Genomic DNA, 18,438 nt, shown 5'->3' with positions numbered 1-18,438 from the left:
CTGAAGGTCTTGGATTGGGCTCCTTATGGGCTGTGAGGCAGATTACAGGGATTACACAGGCAGTGGGCCACTTAATAAATATAGCATGCAGAACGCTGCCAGTGTCACCATCCATATCCCCCCTGCTATATCATCCCAGCGTATGCTTAAATATAGCCTGTGTGAACCCGCTGGCTGGTACGAAGGGGCTGATAATATCTTTTTTTAGTAGCGTGACATCACTGGAGTGTTTTACCCTCTGCTGATCTTATCAGATTGTTCATAACGCTGGAAAAGTCCCTGCTCGGGTTTCCACCCTGACCCGTCTGCTGCAGAAGACGAGCAGAGATTTGGCAAATCAATCATCACGAGCTCATTAGTGAGTGTTTGGAGGAGAGCGATCAGAGACGCTGGAGCCGGCTCTGTGGGCGTCCGGAAGGTGTGTGTCTGTCGCTGCATGGCTGCATTAGTGAGGACCGCTTTGTCTCATATCCGTGCTAACTTTCACCACAGACGGTTGAAGGCTTCAGCCGCGGGGTTGGAGGAAGGCTGAGCCCGTGTCTGTGGGTAATCGCTGGCTGGGTGGTTAAAGTGAGGGACAGTCCAGGGCTATTTTTAGGTGTAAACATGTGGCTGCTCCACTGTCACTACAAATGCTCCTTGTGTTGCTTTTCTGATAATAAGACTTGGTCTCGATTCCTTCCCTCGTACCATTACTGTGATGGATTGTTGCCATGGCAAAGGAGGACTAAATGAGGTCAGGCAGACACGATGAGTCTCCCCACACCTTCACACTGTGCTTCAGGCTCCGGCTGCGTTTACTGCACCTTAAACAAGTGAATCTATGCAAGAACTAAAGTTTGGAACCACTTTAGAAAACGGTGAAGATAATAAAAGATCATCATGATCTGTTTTCTAACGTTTAACAGACTAAAGAATTAAGAGAAAAACTATTTACCGGCTTGTTTGTGTTATAATAATAATATAAGTAACATTAGTAGTTGATTATGTATTATTTTTATCTTCATTCATTATATTCTTCCACCTTTAGACTGCTGTATACTTTAGAAAAGCTGAACAGGTCCTGTTGCTTTTTTTGTTTGCTTGTTCCAGTAAAATGCTGTTTCCAATCGTTAACGACTGACAGAGACTTGTTGTTAAGTACATCTGGGGTTTAGGTGGGAAATATTTGTCCGTTTATCTCAACAGCACATGAAAACAAATGGATTAGTATAAAAAAAAAAATAGAAAATTCACACTTTACCAGGGTTTTCACACAACTCCCACTGTTATGTCAAAAATAATTAAATCCTTACAGCAGAGTTTGCATAATGCAGCCTGATAAGCTCGTCTGATCTCTGCAAGCAAACGCGCAAACACAAACATTTACACGTGAAACACTGTAACCGCAACCAAAGCTGAAGCCACAGCGTGAGTCCGGGAGCGGTGAAAACAGACGCGCGGCGCCGGCAGACGGGTCCGGTGCCGGCCCGTCGTCCGTGTGATGTCATCGCGTCGCTCTGCTGCTAACGAGCACGTTCATTAATGCAGCATGACGCATTCGCTGAGCGTTTTTTTTCTCTTAGCTCAGCCTTTCGCCTTATTATCTCTGTGTCAGCGCTCGGCCCGGACGCTTCCTGACGGCCGCGTCCGGAGCGAAACACCTGCCACTCGGACACGCCGCGTCCGCTCCCTGTCACCAGCAGCGCAGGGGTTCTGATGAGCCGCGTCCCGGCTGTTCAGCGTCAAAGCACATTTCCCTCTCCCGTCCTCCGTCAGCTCACGAGCTTTTTATTCCCTCCACGTGGAGCTCACCTCTGGACCCGCTCAGGTCCTCGTGCTTTCCTGACGTGTTGTGTTTTTCTTTGATTGTGTTACGATTTGTATAGTGCTTTAATCAAGAAACATCTCTCCCTATAATCTTACAGAAATTAGTTTCAAATGAGCGAGAGCAAATTCTGCTCATCAGAGAGCTGAGAGCTCTACAGATGTGCTCCGCTGATTGGCCTGATGACAGTTTCAGCGGTACCAAATTGCATCATGAAAATAACAACTGTGCCCGGTGCCTTTTTTAATGAACATAGGGATATTTGAGGCTATAATCTGCTTATCCCGTGATAACATCCCAGAGAGTCTGGCTGCTAAGTTAACGTCTTAATGCTGTTGAGGAGATTTGCTCGGCTTGGTTACAGTGACCAGCTCTTAGCTGGAAAACCTCTTTACTCTGGCTGCAATATCTTAGGAACGAGGAGGGAAAACATTTGCTTTGTGCTGAATATTGCTGCACGTCAGCGCTGCGTGAATTCATAGGGACGGATGTGAATGGACGTGAGACCACGTCAAACGCCACATTTAATCAGGAGCAGAGAATTCAAAGCTAGTGCTGCAGTTGGAAAGTGTTTTTGTTTCAGACACGTTTCCCGTTTACGGCGTCGACTTAAATCTAAAAATGGTGCGTTCCTGTCCCTGCTGCGGTTGCCATAGATACCGAGTGTGCCCTGCAGGACGGAGACGACGCTCAGAAAGGTTCAGACACCAGACGGGTTCCACGGAAGCAGAACAACAGCTTCTCCAGACACCTGACGAGGAGCGGAGCCCGGGAGCGGCCGGCGCCAGAACCCAGGAGCGGCCGGCGCCAGAACCCGGGAGCCTGAACCCGGGAGCCTGAACCCGGGAGCGGGCGGCGCCAGAACCCGGGAACCCGACCCCTAGAGCTCTCACACATCTATTACAGCCTAGTTCATCCAGTGCAGCTTAGCCAGGCTGGAACAACTATGGGGGGGCTGAAGTAGACAGTTAATTCATTTCATCATGACTGACAACCTGAACCGTCCCTGAATGCACCACACGCAGGTCAGTGATACAGAAACAAGTTTTCCCGCATGCAGAGGACGTGTGCTGGGTTGGTTATCACAGAATAATCACAGCCGTCCTCTGCGGCCTCAGAACTGCGCTGTTTACCTCCTGCGTAGCCTTCGGGTCTGTTGGTGAACACACAGACTAGTTTACAGCGAAACACTGGTGGAGTTGTTCCAGCGGGTGTTTGGAGTAAATCAACATGCTCATCTGTGACTTTCATGCTCTGCTTTCTGTGTGAACACTTCCTCCGTGTATCCAGTCTCACACGTCTGCAGTGTGTGTGTGTGTGTGTGTGTGTGTGTGTGTGTGTGTGTGTGTGTGTGTGTGTGTGTGTGCGTGTGCGTGCGTGTGCGTGTGTGTGTCACCTTGTTAGTTCTGTGAGATTACTGTGATAAACACTGTACTGTGGCTACTTCCAAAGGGACAGAAGCTGTTATAATATCAAGTGGAATCAAATGGTAGTTTCCATGAACGCACCATAATTTACCAACGTATAAAAGGCTCATGAGTTTATTCGCATGCAGTTTCAAATGTGTGTTGCCAAAGTGTTGCAATTCCCTGTTTACACGGTGAATCCAGTTCAGTCTGACTCATGGACTCGCTGACAGGCAGCCTGTCAAAATCCCCCACATGTTCTATGCATTCGCCTCTTTGTGTGCAATGTCTCAACCTCAGTGTTTGCAGTCATACAATTTAATTTCAATTACATTCCAAGTAATAAATATAAAAGCTGCAGTTAACACACGCTCCCGGCGACGTGTCTCGCATTCTGACAGAATCTTGGACGAATCCAGTGGAGTCTGACTTGTTTAATTCACAATCCCAGCAGCTCTCTGCCGCGTGCGCCGGCCGCGGCACCGGCGCCGGCGCCGTGTCGGCCTATCTGTCTGTTCCAGGCAGACCAGCCATGCGTGGGGCTCAGAATAGAGCTCCAGTGAGAGCTGTCTGTGGTCAGAGCGCAGCGGGCACAGATCCGCATTAAGCTGAAGCCAGACACGGGCCTGCTGAGAACCCGTATCAGCTGTTCACCGGCACCGGCTCAATAAGGCGCAGATGGAGACGCGGCAGCCGGACAGGATGAGGAACCGACCGGCTCCGGTCCGGACGCGTCCCGTCAGCTGCGTGATCGCAGGAAGCCCACACGTCCACTCCCACTGTGACGTCCACTCCCACTGTGACGTCCACTCCCACTGTGACGTCCACTCCCACTGTGACGTCCACTCCCACTGTGACGTCCACTCCCACTGTGACGTCCACGCAGCGTCTGTGTGAAGGCGCCCGCCGCGGTCCGGGTCCGCACAGGAGTCCGGACCGGCACCAGAACGCAGACCACAGGCGTCCTGACGACCCGGCGGCGGATCCATCAATTAGCAGCGCTAACAAACCTCCATAAACTCGGCCCCGGCCCGTTCGCTTTCCCATCGATCCTCCAGATGCGACCGATGCGCAGAACGGATAATTGGCTGATTATTTGTAGCTGGAGCTTCATCCAGAATCAGGTGTATGAGAAGTGAGGGTATCGATTGCTGGTTGAGTTATTACAGTGGAGCTGAGAGCGTCCGTCTGCACGCATCTTGATGATTTCTGCCTTTCCCACCTTATGTCGCATGCGTTCTTGAATTCCGGTTACACAACATCTTTGCAAAGCTTGTCTGTGTTTGTTCTGAACAGCAGCTTATCTCTGCGGATGGACCGGCCCGTCTGTCTGCCGCAGCGCCGGAGATTAGGCTTTTTTCACTTACACAATTGATTGGTGCTGTTTGATTCAGCGTCCTCAATGATTCACTAATTGCCTCTGAAGTGATGCAGCTTTGTTTGTCCAATATTTATGTCTGAGGCTCCGCTTCAGACAAAATTCGAGCCACAATATGTGACAAAATTTGCTTTATGGGAGAGAGAAAGCGGTGTGAAACGAACCAGAGCATCTGTTTGTTTGTGCGGCTGTGAAGGAGCGATACATAATAAATATGAAACTGAAGAAGAGAGTCGCTCACAGCTGAAGACGTAAATACCTGCAAAGTACTGAATACTTCATTTTCACTGGGGTTCCTCGACGCTCTGGTAAAACGGTTTTCGTACATTTTTGAAACCCTGCTTTCAATCTTTGTTTGGTTTGGTCTAGAAATGCCTGCAATCAAAACAGCACGTTTGAGCACAATAGCGTTATTACTCCCAGACCTGGTTGAGTACGAGTATTTACCTGCTGCTCCGGGTGCTGGATGCAACGCACAGCGGGGGGCCGTCCAGGGGCTCGGCCACATCTCTCCTTCACTCTAATCGTACTTGGAAAAGAAGCAGCTCAGAGTCTGATCCACAACGTTTGATTTCATTAGTTACTCGTTTCACTCAGCCGTTAAAGAGGACGATTGACTCCAGTGTAAATAACGTGAGACTATCATCAGCATCATAGAACAAGAACCGCACCATAAACACGAGTCGGACACAAAGTGAAAGCGATGCTGGAGCTGTCGCGGGCCTTTTTGCTGCTTCCTGTATTTGAGGCTGGAGCAGAAATAGACTGGAGTGGCGAATACGTTCACCAGCGAGACATTAGCGCAGAACGACAGCGCTGACACCACCAGTTCCTCAGCGCACGCTGTGAAGACGCAGGGAGCTTTGACAAATCCCTTCCTTTAATTACGTGGCGCCATGAATCCACCGCTGCTTTTGCTCTTTCAACACACATTTATTTTTCCAATACTTTATTGATAAATGCATTTTTACAACAGACCAACTTGAGTGATGTTCACATTTCATGAACCCCCCTTGGTTCCAGCTCCCAACTCCTCCAAATTATTGCAGTGTCAGTGAAAGCCAGCCGTCATCATCACTAATCATGTCCCGGCCAACAGGTCTGACTAAGTACTCAGTTGAGGCTATTAAGGTACTTATCAACAGCACTTTATAGAGTGCGCTGCCTTTAACTTTCAATCTAATCAGGCCTGATAGGAGCCTGCCGACACCACGGAAACCTGCTCTTCACCTGGAGCTCGTCATTCAGGGGCACTACACGCCTGTTTATCATCGCCTTCCCACACGACCAGGCCGGAATCAAGTCTTCTGATTTAGCTCGGTGTTAATTGATTGGGCTCTTAAAAGCGGCGGTGTTAATAACCTGCCGCTGTGCTGTCAGGCGCCGAAGAGCGCGAGCGAAGGACTCGTCTGCCTCATTAGACTTCCATCGAGCCGCCGTGGACGGACACGCGGCGCTGCCCCGTTTCAGAGAAGCTGGTATCAGACGTGGAGCGGGTCCATTCGATGGCATCTTATCGCTCTCATAGTAAACAACAGTGAGGTTCGTCTCCCGTCGCCTCCTTTAACCCTCTACGCTTGTTTCCCAAGATAGCGTTTGTTATCTGTGGCGCCACAATAACAATGGGTTAAATGGAGATTAAGGGTTTAAAATCTGTAATAACGAACGTTTTATGATAAGTAAACCTGCGACTGGGAGTGTTGTGTGTGAGCTTCAGCCTAAAAGCTGAAGGTTCTGAATCGATGAGCGCGACCACATTCCTCCTCGACTTTATCCAGCGCATTAATCAACGTGTCAGCATTATGAAACCTCCACATACTGTAGCAGCGCTACTCACTTTACCATAGGACATACCCTGGGACCTGCCTGTTCCTTCCGTTCCACATCTGAAGACGTGTGCTGTTTCCATGGCAACCGCTGCCTTATTACACTTAGAGGAGCATAATTTAAGCTGCCAACGTTTATTAGGAAAAACGTGGAGTTTAAAAGTGCGCGTGTAAGTCAGAGGGAACTTGTTGAGGCGTCTTATACACTTCTTAACTGTTAATTACTTCTCTGAGTAATTACGTCTGTGTACGTGCACTTGCTAATTACAGGTGGACGGGAGCTATCAAAGAATAAAGTATATGCATTTTGCAGCAGTTGAGGCGTCGAATCAAAGGTATATTTTCTAAGTGACACCGTACAAGCTCTGATCCGACTCGGTGCTGGACAGAAGCTGCTGCAGGAATGAGGCCGCGTCAGTGAACTGTGGACCTCGAAAGTCCCCAGGATTCAATGCAGCGCTTTCCTGCTGAAGGTACACGATGCAATGCTGTAATTCCCCTCCTGTGTCCGACCTGCACCCAAACAAACTAATGGACTGCTTATAATGGCTGCACGTGTTTCCGGACGGGCGACGTGTCCACCTCCTCACTCTCCTCACCCGCGTCACCCTCCTCACCCTCCTCACCCGCCTCACCCGCCTCACCCTCCACACCCGCCTCACCCTCCTCACCCGCCTCACCCTCCTCACCCTCCACACCCGCCTCACCCTCCTCACCCTCCTTACCCGCCTCACCCTCCTCACCCTCCACACCCGCCTCACCCTCCTCACCCTCCTCAGTGACAGACGCCTCTGGTTTTCCACAGTCTGACAAACGCAGTGGCAGCAGCAGCTTATGAAAGCTTAATCATTCCTGGACTCCTACGCTCCTCCTCTTTAGCTGCGTCTCCTCCTTTTGTGTTATCGGCAGACAGATAATCATCCTCTTAAGTACATAAACAGTTATTGATTCAGACTCATATCACGTTTTCCAGCAATATTGCGAGATTTTCAGCGGGCGGCGAGGCCTCAATGTGAGGAATTACATTTATTATGATTCTTATTATCCCGGCGCTTCTGTAACCAGATCAGCCGTGTGCGGCGGAGGAATCCTTAAAAGCAGCCTGTTGTGCGCGGATGATGTTGCCTCAGATCTTCTGTGCCACACAGGAATTTACTGAAATTCAAGTAGTAAAATTATTTGAAGAGACATTATGAATTATTGCAATACATCGCTCCAATATGAAATTATTCATCCACTGAGGTAATTCCTCCGAGACACGGAATAATACTAAAGGATGGCCTTTGCTGCTGGCAGACAAGAGGGACTAATGGTTATTGTTTCCTGTTATTGTTAGAGTTAATAACCTTAATTATCGTGTGGCAGATGAGTATTTTCCAGTTTGGTAATTTAATTTTCAGGCAGAAGAAAAGTGTTCATTTTAGCTGCTCACACATTTGGCGTGAATGCATCCTGTCCTGAGCAGCGGTGACGAGGATTAAGCTCCTGTTGGAGAGCAGGATCTGGGTGCTGTTTGCTTTAAGTCTCCATTCCCTGGATCCGTCACATGGTGCACGCTTGTTTTACTGTAGATCAGGTGTGTGCGGCTTGGACTCCTGAGGGCGGCTCTTTGCCACAAACGCATCCGTCTGAAGCTGCAGAGGCGTAGGTCGTGCGTGTTGGAGAGCGTCTCACAGCGTCTTCTGCCTCATATTGGCTCTGAGACCCCCCGTCCCCTCTGGGGCCCAACCCGCGCCTTGTCACGCATCCGTTTCGGCTGCTTGTTGGACCAATTTGTGGCGGGCATTAGGCTTTCATTACAGGCCTCCCGTGCCTGCACACCTTGTAAGACGGGACTTAATTAAGTTTATGCTCTCGCTGGCAGACCCCGGGGCCGGCACCTGCTCCCGCTGCCGATTGCTGATTTATGTGGCGTCCTCAAGGACAGTCTCCCTCTGCCACAGAGCAGAACACAAAACAAACACTGGTTCATTGCCGGCAGTTTAGGGAGCACGTCCCCCAAGCACGCTCTCAATATTCATGCTTTTCTGTTATACTGTCTTGAACCTGGAGTTCCTGCGCCGTTAAGGAGGCAGGTGAAGAGTTTCCCACACGGAACAAATAAAATAAACAGTTCTCTTCTCGGAAACGCTGCAGGCGTGTCGGGTGACGCGGCCGAGGGCAGCGGAGCAGGTATTTAACAGCGCAACATGCTTTCATGCACATCCAGTGTTTGGGCTGGAACCACCGCTGTTTCAGCCGCGACCTGCAACTAAAAATACGTTCAGGGAAGAAAATCTCCTTTTTTTTGCCAAAGTGTCTGCGAAATGACAAGGTTGCAGGAGACAAACTGTCGTCAAAGCTGTGCTGAAGTGGAGCTCAGTGCGCTTGAAGGTTGCACAGCGAACGGTGATAATGAACCTCGAGCAGAATAACTCCAGTGCATAAAGCTGATTATTACAGACACAAGGTCACGTGAAGATACGCAAACAACAGCATCGTCTCTGTGCTGCATTATTGAAGCACCCGCCGCCCTTTGTCTTCACGCAGCAGGTGAGTGCGATGCTCACGTGTCTTCGCAGGCGGTTTCTGAGAAAAGGAACCGGAGCGGCTCCGGACCGCGGCGCTCACAGTCAGTGGTGCCGGTGTCAAATATGAATAGGACGCGGTGCGGAGCGGAGCGGAGCGGCGCTGATTGACAGGCGGCCTCACGTGCGCGAGTCCTGACGCTCCGTCCTCTTTATGTGACGAGCACCGAGCCGTCGGCTTCTATGAACGTGCACTCTTGCACCACGCGCGGCTTCATCGCTCCTCGTTCATAGAGAGGAGGAGATGCGTGTGAACGGGCTCCTCCTTGATGTGAACTTCCCCTGCTGTCACACAATAAATGAGATTCATCTGAGAACCTGAGCAAGACAAATAAATCCAATAAGGTTTTGTCACTCACCCCGTGTCCTTTAGTGACATTGTCTCCTCGTCTTTTCTCTCTCTCTCTCTCTCTCTCTCTCTCTCTCTCTCTCTCGCTGCATTTCTCCTGCTTTTTCATTCCCCAGTGAAACATAACACTTGTTTACTGTTTCAGATGGAAAAACTGCGCCTGGTTTATTAAACAAACGCTCCCCATCCCTGCCTCTCCACCGAGGGGGATGTTCCAGAGCTCGGCTCCTTCACGAGGCGTCGGCGCTGGTGTCGCTCGGCCCTCATCTCTTTCGCCGCGTCGCTGCTTTCGCTCCTTTCGCATTAGAGCGCGACCCTGGCGCCGTTTCAAACAGCAAGAACAAACCTGTAGAACCAGCGGAGGAGCGGAGATGAGTCTGTGCCCGGGAGGCTGTTTGTTCACGTCACAGGGTCACTTGCGCAATATGTTCTTCCACAAACACAATGGGACAGAGGCTGCGAGAAGTTGGGAGCACTTCCACGCAAACTTTAAGCCCATCTGTGATTTCACGGCCTTTTGACACTAATTAGATGTGCTGATGACAACACAGATGGGACAGGACTTGACCTGTATTTCCAGTGTTCCCTAAAACAAACTGGCCGCCGTCCACGGCAGCAGAGCACGTTGATCCCACTGATCTAAAGCCTCTGATGCTCTCACATATGTAAGAAATGCCTTTTGGTGCCGGTGCTGGAGTCACTGCACACAAACACACCTTTTAGTTTTGAAACGCTTCTTTTATTCCAGCTCGGTCATCTGTGACCAACTGTTTTCATGACAACGCACGCGTCGTAGGTTCCACTCATTTCACCTTGAAGCAGTCAAGGAAACGCAGCAAAGCCTGGAATCTGTGGTTTGTTACAGTACTAAAGGAGTCTCATCTAATTTATAAGCAACATTGAATGGCTTCTATCACACTAAAGGTATTAATTTGTCATTTATTATATATAATTGAGCAAAACATATTGTTACTGAAGCAGCTTCAATTACAGTGTCTGCTTCTTGAATAAAACACTTAATAAAGTGCTGCATTGCAACTTCCTGGCAGTTTTCAGCATATTAGCTACACATGGGAAGCAAATGTCAAAAAAGTTTTCCACAAAACATTATTAGCAGCTGGAACTGCGAACAACTGCTCCGGTAGAAATAATGTGTACGCGGCAGTAAAATGTGGTGCTGCTGTGCTTTTGCTGGGAGCTTCTTTAAACGTGGAGTAATAACGCGAAGCAGCTTTTCTTTGAGGTGAAATCACCGCAGGCTGTAATGATATTAGATTTATAAATAATCCGGAATTGCAGGGAGTTCTTCAAGCATGTGTGCCCAGGAAAACCCGCATTGGTTTATGATCCGCTGCAGCCGGGTTCAGGCTCAGGCCCTGAAGCGCATGCAGAGAGTGTCTGGACGCATGGCGACAGAGCCGGGATGCACTGGTCAGACTGGTTGAATATGCTGCCTGCTGGCTAACGATGCTGGCATCCTGCACTAGTCTGAGAGCTGCGTGTCTTCAATGGGCCGCGCTCTGAGCAGCAGGCGCCTGTGCTGCCTTCACTGTCTCCTCCACTTCCTTCCTGCCACGTTCCTCCTGCTCTCGCTGCTCCTCCTCTGGCGAATGCCTGCTTTCTAGTGTTTGGGTGCTGAACTGGAGCGCTGCTCATTTTATATCGTGGAACTCTGCCACAGCGACTTTCTTTTTATGGTTTTTGGTGTGTTTGTCCCATGGAAGTCTCTCAACCAACCAATGAACTGTGCTTACTGCAACAGGTCATTTATGTGGTACCATTGTAAATCAATGGGCCCATTTCAGCTCAAACCGAGCACCTCCTCCGCACTAACATGGTTGAGCGTCAGCGCGGCGTGTGACCATGTGACGCATGCTAATCTCCGCTGCTTCCTTCAGGCTACGGTTGCACACGCTGCGTCCGTGGACGCCGCCGACCTCCTCGCCCTCCGCGCGCGACCTGTCCAGACAGATAACGATCATTCCACACCACTTATTTGGGCCGTTGAACCACAGACGTTCTGTGCGGAGGCCTCTCATAAGGATCGGTGGACGCGGCCTTAATTGCTAGCATCAGTCAGGGCTGCAGTAACCTGGTTAGAGGCAACAGAGCGTTCCCGGCTCCTTTCACACAGCAGCCAATAAGGCGTCCGTCCCCGGGGCCCCAGCGGCTGCAGGGCTTTTCTGTGCGCGTCGATGTGACGACTCCCAAACATGTGTTTTTTGAGAGCGCCGTCGCCGGAGTGTGAGTCACATGCAAACACATAAGCCATGTAAAGCCCCGAGGATTACATTCAAAGTGACACAGACGCATGATCAATATGACCGTGTTCCCTCCTCCCAACGATCCCCAACACGCGCTGCTAAAGTTCCTATTCTCTAGAAAAATAAGTGACCTACTTAAAGTCGACTCTGTGTTTTCTCGCTCTTTCCTGTGAGGAGGAAGGGGATTCTGGGGGTGGGGAACTACAGAGCTCATCTCCCATGCATTTGTGTTTCATATGCAGTTTCAAACTTGTAACTGGCACAAATTTTTAATGTGCACACTCTGTGATGTGCACATGCCTCCAAATAAAATGAATCACAGCTGAAGCAGCCGGCAGCGCGTGCCTGCGCGCGGCGCCGTCTCACTTTCAGGCAGAAAACAGCAGATTTCCTCTGCACAATCTTCATCGCTGGCCACGCTGCCTTTGAAACCGCGCCAGGGGAACTTGTTCCTCTCACAGAACGGGAAACAATACTGGATGCGAGTCTCTCTTTGAGTCATCTGGCGCTGCCGGATTTTGATCCGTGCCATCATTGTTTCATCACATCCCTGAGACGAGCTGCTGCGGAGCGGAGACGGGAGCAGGCGGGTGACGGGAGCGGCCGTTCGGCTGCAGCCCCGATCCGATCATGAGAGACGTGAGACACTGAAGCCAGATACCAGGGCCTGATGCACGTCCTTCATGAGGCTTTATGAGCGCTTTGACTGGACGTGCAGAGGCCCAGTCCGTGCACAGTGGCAGCGCTACAGTGCCTCCCGTTCATTATGGCGGATGCAGCCGGGCTCTCCATCTCCGGGGACCTCTGCTGCGGTGAAGGATGCGGCGCTCAGTTCGGACACAACAGGCTTTAACCCTGCACAGCGAGACGCTGTCACGTCTGCAGCCGAGGAGGCAACGCCTGAGCTGCAGCTCCACTAATGAGTGGCTCCCAGAAAAGTGACTCTGAGTAATGGCTCCTACCTTTAGTTTTAGAGACTGAGGCCGTTCAGTCATGCAGCAAAACGCAGCATTGAGTTGGATTTTAAGGAAACTAACCCACTGATTATACTGTTTGCACTTAGACGTAACGCACGGAGCTTCCGGCCTCTTCTTCCACCTGAGGCGCTCGAAGCCTTTCTGCCTTTGCACATATTTACGTCTTGTGTTTTCCTGCCTCTCTCCTGTAACAGAGCAGCGGCGCTAAATTCCGGCTCATAAATATTTCCTCAAAAAGCTGATGGTGCGCGGTCTCATCCGCTCAGGCTGCCGCTGTCTCCACAGGGAACCCAGACTGACCGCTCCCCCCCGGTCAGCGAACTGTCAGCCCCTCAGCTGCGAAACAAGCTATTTATTCCACTGATGTGCAGCGGTAGATGTTGTTGTGGGTCTAGTTAACAGAGATGACCTGCATCCTGGTGTCAGCTGACCTTAAGCTCTTTTTCAGGCTCGTTCGCTCCCTCTGGCGAAGCTGCCAAAACAATAAACTTGCACTGAGCCCATTGCTTATTAGTTACGAGGTGAGCGTCTGAGGTGCTGCCACAGTTTAGTCGACCATGACAGCACACTCCATTTTTTTATTTTTCTAACTCGGCACCGCACATTTTTGGTCCTGTCATTTCTCCATTTGTAGGAGACATTCAGCAAAAAAGTAATGGGGTCCCTGTGGAGACAGGCAGCCGATATGGCTCCCCTGTGGGGAGAGTTGTACTGGATGGATAATGTCACGGGCCGCTGCTTAGAGAGAGGAGGAAGGGGATGCGAGGCGGCTGTGGGCGGAGGGAGCCAGCGAGCACAGATAGAGATATGAGAAAATGAGAGGGTGCAGGCGTGCGGCTGCAGGTAGCGTTCACAGGCAGAGTGGCGAGTGCCGTGTGTGGAGGACACACTGTACTTTCACACGGACCCACACTTGTCACAAACCCCGAAAGGCCCAGTGGGCGACGGCACGGGCCCAAAGCGCCGGCTAATGGTAATCTGCAGCATCAGAGGAGGGAGACGCCTGTGGGTGTTTGGCTTTAAGTTAGAGCTCTGTGCTCCACTTGTGTTCAGAGGTCGAAGGACATTTTAACCTTTATTCCTCACTTTTGTTTTTTTCTCTCATGAATTCTTTCGGTGCCCTGGATTCATCGTAATGATTGTTAGTGAGCGTGTGACAGGCGAGCGAGGAAGCTTTGATGACAATATTCAGGGCTCCTTTTGTGTGTGTGTGTGTGTGTGTGTGTGTGTGTGTGCGTGTGTGCGTGTGTGCGTGTGTGCGTGTGTGCGTGTGTGCGTGTGTGCGTGCGTGCGTGCGTGCGTGCGTGCGTGCGTGCGTGCGTGCGTGTTTTTGTGTACATGCATGTGTGTGTGCGTCTGAGTGTGTGTGGTGCGTTTGCCTGTGTGCTCGTCCCTGGAGAAGCCGTGCAGCAGCCTCACGCCTCCCAGGGAACACAGGGAAACGGGGGCGGCGTGCATGTACTTGTTCTCCCGTTTGCAGATGGGAAAACATCTTCCTACAGGTGACGCGCGCACAATGCGGCGCCGCGCTGTAGTGGCAGTTAGCAGGGGCGGCTCCGTGTGCGCCAGGAAGTAGGTCATGCATCCAGAGAAGGGGAATTATACATTCGCTCTCAACTTAGGCACAGTGAGCCCTCGCTGAGTGCCTGAGGTCCTAGACGTGGCTGAAGCAGCGTCCAGGCTGAGCCGGTGCCCGGGGGCGGAGGGAGGTGAGGGCACGGAGCTCTGATTTGACAGGCTCCATTTTCACATAAAACGAGCTGCTGAGACGCCGCAGAGGGGGCGTGGCCTTTTCCGGCCCTGCTGAGGACGAGGAGCCGCCGCCGTCGTGCGTCTGCGTGGACGTAACGCAGTCAGACGGATATTTTCATCCGCGGCATAAATCACACGTTTGCTGCCACTTCATTTCACAAATTGCTGTTTTTCTATTTGAATGGTGACACACGCTAACGCTGGCGTGAGTGTAAAACCGCTCCTGCTACGCGGCGCCTGCTGCTGCTGTTTAAATGAGCTGCGATGGAACCGGCTGCTGTTCTGAGCCTCGCTTTCACTTCACCCACAGTGGCAATAAACGAAGGGCGTTCAGCATAAAACCCTTGAAGGAGCGGTTTGGGGGAAACAGTACAGTAGTTAAGAAGAAGCTGCTTGGTGCCCAGCGCTGGTTTCACTCGTCACAGAACACGCTCGTCTCCGTGAGCCCGTGTTTTTGCTGCTTGGGTGTGGTCTCAAATATGAACTGTTGCTGCTGTAAACACACCGACGGTGATGTCACCGCACGCGAGGTGAAACAAGGTGCTGTGAGCCACACCACAGCCGGGAGGAAAGAAAACAGCTACCGAGCCGCGGGTTTGGGCCTCAGTCCGTTTAAATGAGACCGAGGGAGACGGGGGAGGAGCCTGACGGGTCTGATGCTGGTGATTGGAGCGAGGACGTCCCGCTCCTTGTGGAGCCTGAATTAACACTAAGTGACGATGATGAGACGCATGAGAGACGGTTGGAGGAAAGTAACGTCTCACCTGGCGACAATGAGGTTTTTATCTCAGGATGATTTATATTGTTAGAATATAATTTGGGTGGTGCTGAATATATTCTGTGTGATTTTACACAGCTCCTTTGTCAAGTTCCCGCAACAGCTCCTCTGCCTTAACACGAGACACTGACACTGACTCTGCTCAGCAAAACGAGCTCACTTTTTATTAAAACGCAGGGAGGATTTGACAAATAACCGTTCCTGTATTTGTTTCAGCGCGTGGGCGAGAATTTCAATTAAAATACACCTAATAGCCGGCTGAAAAGCGACGGTGGGAAATCAGATGAGTGGAAAAGAAGAAGGCGTGTGGGAGACTGAAAAGAAATTCTGTACTGGGGTAAAAAAAACACATTTGAGAGCAGGAAAGTTGAACAATGGTTATGTTTCATAAATATTTTTCTGTGGAGTTGCGTCTGTATCAAGTGAACCGGCCTGTTCACTAATAGTTCCAGTGGTCTTTTACCGCTTACGTCCTCTGGAGTTGAGTGGGAGCTCCGTCAACTGCACACGGTAACGTTCTGCTGCTGCCACGTTTCCAGTCGCCGCGTGTTTTTCTCGCCGTGACGCCCGTAGCTCGTTCCGCGTTCTGTCAAACGCCTGTTATTTTGTCCACCGGCCAAGAAAATGTCATGTGGAGCGTGCGGCGCTGGGCGCGAGCCCGCTCCGGCCGGTGCCGTCCAGTTAACGCCTTAGTCCCATTGAAAGGTCACCTCCCTCACAGATCCGCTCATAAATATTCATGGCTGCTCCTCTCGGAGACTTCGCCGAGCGAGAGCTTAAGCTTTTCCTTTTATCCCCCGTTTAAGTGGAGGAAACGCAGCGCCCGGTTCGCGTCCTGCTTCCTGGGGGGGCTCCGCTCTCATCTCTGCCCCTCCATCCAGGCAGCCGCTGTGATGAGCCTCTAGAAGGAGTGGTGGGTGGAACCAAAGTGGAGCTGCTCTCTGGCCGTAACGTAGCATCGGCCCCAACAAACCACCCCCTAATTAGCAGCCAATCTATTATAGATGGAGCTCTAATGGAGCCGTTGAGGGGACTCCGTGGCACCACCTCACCTGTGGCTCCCTCTCCACCCTTCACGCGCTACGTGCGCTCCGTCACGTGCGCGCGCATGTGGCATGAAGCTCAGTGATTGTATCGGCTGCCGGCCGGCTCATTAGAAGCACCCTGCACTCAAACCACGGGCGAAAACAGAACAGTAGTGGATAATCTCATGAAAAATGTAGGGAGGCAGCAGCCTTATCTCCCGGGCCCGGCGCCGGGTGGTGCGTGTGCGGCCCGCTCCTTTGATGTAGTCCATTGATCTCCCCTTGCTGACATGTTCTCCCAGGCCCCTGGCTGCACCAGCCCGAGGGGTGATTAGGCTTATTAGTGTAATGGAGGCGAGTAAAGGGCTTTGGAGGTGGAAAGGATGGAGAAGAGTGAAGGCGTGCGCGCAGGAAAGAGGGGGAGGGGTGTTTGGCTCCTGCAGAAGATGATGATCAAGCCTTAACCCCTAAGTTCTGCTGCCTGTAATCAACGGGGGCGAGCGAGCGAGCGGGAGGGAGGGAGCGAGGGAGGGAGGGAGGAGGGTGACTGGGCTGGGTTAAAGTGCAGCACTGCAGTCCTTTGTTGTGCTGCACGCCTCGCCGCCGTGATTTATCATCTGTCTCGCAGGATGAGCGCTGCTGTAGAATGCAGAATCGGTTTTGACTTTCAGGACGGGCGTTCGGGGGATTTATGCTGGGAACCGTGATAAAGACTGGAGCAGCGGCTCAGCTGCCAGCTGGTGCTTGGGAGAGGAGCGCGTTGCAGCGAGCGTCGTTTAATGTGAGGAGATGGGTCAGCAGCGGGAAACTGGACCGATGACAGGAGAACTCCAGAGGCCGACGGCGGAGGAGGAGTTCTGTGGAGGAGCGGCGTTTGGGTTCAGAGAACATTAGAGCGCGGCCCGCTTGAAGCCGCTAACTGCCAATTTAGGGACATCACTCGGGCTCGAAGACTCGGATGCAGGCACGCGTGCACTTCTCTCTCAAGTCCCGCCTCCATCTGCACCCAACAACATCCCCCTCGGCCTCAGCGAGTCTGACCGCTCGCTCCCATCATTCACTGCACAAGTACGTGGACAATGAATGAGATTTACCGCCAGGCATCACACGGGCGATGCAGCCCAGCTCCATTAGTGCGCGGTGGTTACAGCGAGAGCTGAGCCGCTCAATATCCTTGTTTTCCAGACACTGCACTCTCACGCAGAGATGCTCCACCGGCCGCAGGGAAACCACACGTGTGTCCTCGCTGGTCGAGTGACCACAGCGCGGAGGTCAGAGCGAGGGAGGAGGAGGCGTAACCTCTGAATGCCTCCTCCCACGTCGCTCCCTTCTTCCTCCCAGACGCCATGTTTGCTGGCAGGCGCTCGGGGCTGTGTGTGTGTGTGTGTGTGTGTGTGTGTGTGTGTGTGTCTGCCCTGCCCTACAAACGGACGCGGCCGGGCCCACGGAGCCAAAAACAGAGGGGCAGGGGGCGTCGGGGGGACACAGCTCACGTCTCTGGGAGTCAAGCAGCTTGTCGCTCACACCTTCAGCTTCCTCACCCACAGTCAGCCTTCCGCAGGATCAAGCTCGCAGCTCGGCTCAGCGCGCGCCTGGCGCCTCTGTCACAACATTTGAATCGTTGCACTAGTGTGAAAAAGCCTTCAGTACTGCTAACGTCAGAATCAGGATGTAGCTGTGTGTGTGTGTGTGTGTGTGTGTGTGTGTGTGTGTGTGTGTGTGTGTGTGTGTGTGTGTGTGTGTGTGTGTGTGTGTGTGTTACTCATATTAGTGACCAGTGAGTGTAGATCATCACACACTTTAATTTGAAGATAAGCGAGATGTGAATAAGACAACGCCTTCTGAAGCAGTGTCTTTTTCGCTTTTACAGTGTGTTTGCACATTTTTCACGAGCACAGTCTCACAGTGACACAGTGTGATTTTAGGTCTTTTTTTATCCCTGATGTTTTTTTGTTTTTCCTCTGCCTAGTCATGTTCCCCACCACACACATCCTTGTACTTACTGGGAAGTGAGGACCTCCATTGACATAATGCCTTCCCTAACACTAACCATCAAGACTAAAGGCAAACGTCAAACCAAGCTTTAATCCGAAAACTCAATTCTAACCTCAGCCCTAAAATCACATCTTAACCCTCAAACAGGCTTTTAAAGAAGTGAGGACCGTCCAAAATGTCCTCACTTTGGTAGGAAAACACACACACACACACGCACGCACGCACGCACGCACGCACGCACACACACACACACACACACAGGCAGACACACACACACACACACACACACACACACACACACACACACACACACA

At 51.5% G+C, this 18,438-nt stretch overlaps 1 protein-coding gene and 1 long non-coding RNA gene across 6 annotated transcripts in view; one reads left to right on the top strand and one right to left on the bottom strand.

Moving 5' to 3' along the window:
* The window catches only part of LOC114855269 (membrane-associated guanylate kinase, WW and PDZ domain-containing protein 3), a 79,724-nt gene that overhangs the window by 18,192 nt on the left and 43,094 nt on the right, over window positions 1-18,438 (top strand). The window lies entirely within an intron of this gene.
* LOC129604143 (uncharacterized) lies at window positions 7,378-9,654 on the bottom strand. 2 transcript variants are annotated; one of them, XR_008694806.1, is made up of 2 exons: window positions 9,344-9,654; window positions 7,378-9,269 (listed from the first exon to the last, which is right to left on the bottom strand). It is a non-coding gene; the product is annotated as an uncharacterized LOC129604143 (long non-coding RNA). The 2 variants fall into 2 exon arrangements; XR_008694807.1 differs by having other exon boundaries at window positions 7,378-9,266.

Source organism: Betta splendens, chromosome 5, assembly GCF_900634795.4.
Source record: "Betta splendens chromosome 5, fBetSpl5.4, whole genome shotgun sequence".
Classification (NCBI taxonomy): Eukaryota; Metazoa; Chordata; class Actinopteri; order Anabantiformes; family Osphronemidae; genus Betta; species Betta splendens.
This window is presented reverse-complemented; position numbering and strand designations above follow the sequence as displayed.